Source organism: Elephantulus edwardii, unplaced genomic scaffold (assembly GCF_000299155.1).
Source record: "Elephantulus edwardii isolate Elephantulus edwardi_28Jun2011 unplaced genomic scaffold, EleEdw1.0 scaffold00165, whole genome shotgun sequence".
NCBI lineage: Eukaryota > Metazoa > Chordata > Mammalia > Macroscelidea > Macroscelididae > Elephantulus > Elephantulus edwardii.
Genome location: NW_006399915.1, coordinates 982349 through 983553, shown reverse-complemented (window position 1 = coordinate 983553; position 1205 = coordinate 982349). Strand labels below are relative to the sequence as shown.

The 1205-nt window shown below is 40.1% G+C and overlaps 1 protein-coding gene across 1 annotated transcript in view; it reads left to right on the top strand.

Annotated features, from left to right (window-relative positions):
* Positions 1–1205, top strand: part of MORC1 (MORC family CW-type zinc finger 1) — a 255866-nt gene that overhangs the window by 243492 nt on the left and 11169 nt on the right. The window lies entirely within an intron of this gene.

The following is a 1205-nucleotide window of genomic DNA, read 5'->3' as shown; positions in this document are numbered from 1 at the left end:
ATGATTTTATAGAAAGAAGAGCCTCTGAGGTTGATGTGTGCCTAAATGCGGTAAGGTGGCCGGTGTCAGGGAGGGACTTGGACTTGTTTATGAGGGTGGTAGAAGGCAGTACAGTGTAGGCAATTGAAATGAGAAGCCAAGTGAGGCCACCTTACTTAGGATTTTCCTGGGAACCAGACTTCTTTTCATCACATAAACATTTAAATGTTTGTCGCAATGATATTTGCCCTAAGTCTCTTTCCTCAGGATATCCTGATTCTAGAAATGGAGATACAAGCAATTCATGTCATGTTAAGATGGATGTATTTGGCCTCTCTCTTACTTCTTCTATTTTATGAGTGCCTCAGGCAAAACATGAGCTTTTGGGACACATCCAGGATTGTTGGATTAGCAAGGACCATCTGTGTATTGTCCATACTTACCTCAGGATGAGGAATCCAAAGAGAGACAGGAACATGAATTCCTCTTATTGTAGCTTCTGTGCTTTCAAGCTATTCAGATTTGAGTTATAAATAAAACTACCTCATATGCCACAAAAGAAAACTAAAAGCAAAGCTCAAATAGCTGTCATTGCCCATGAGTTGTGGTGAGAGTGTTACAGGCAGCTGCTTCCTTTATGCTTTGACTAATCTGACATCACAGGTGGAATGACAAATCGAGTCTTTACTAGATTGTCTCTTCATTCCAAAGTAAAGGTCTCTGAGCCTGCCTCAGTGTGTGTCTCTGTCTTCCTTATTATTATAACTCTATCACTGCGGTTTAGTCAGTTTGATTCATGAGACCTTCCATTATGTTTTGGTCTTGTTTTTGTTTATTTATTTTTTTAATGCTCGTTTATTTACAAACATTGTTTTTCACACTAGATCCTTCCCATTTCCCTCTCCCCCCAACCCATCAAATTGTACAAATCCATAGTTAATCCCCCTCCTCCACCCCACACATCTTTCATCCCTCTGCTTCTATCCCCCTGCCCCTTGGATCCTCACACTCATCCTACAGTAGTGGTTTTGTACCATTATTTGTGTTTGTCCTTGTGGGACTGAGTTAGTATCCTCAGCATAATGCTCCTTTATGTTTTTGAGGTTACAGATCTTTACAGGAAGAGTATGAGTAATGCTTACAACTGTTCCTCTTCCTTTGTATTTCTATACTTGAAAACACAACCCCCTTTGCTGTTTCTGTTATCTAAATGTGTTCTGTTGTAC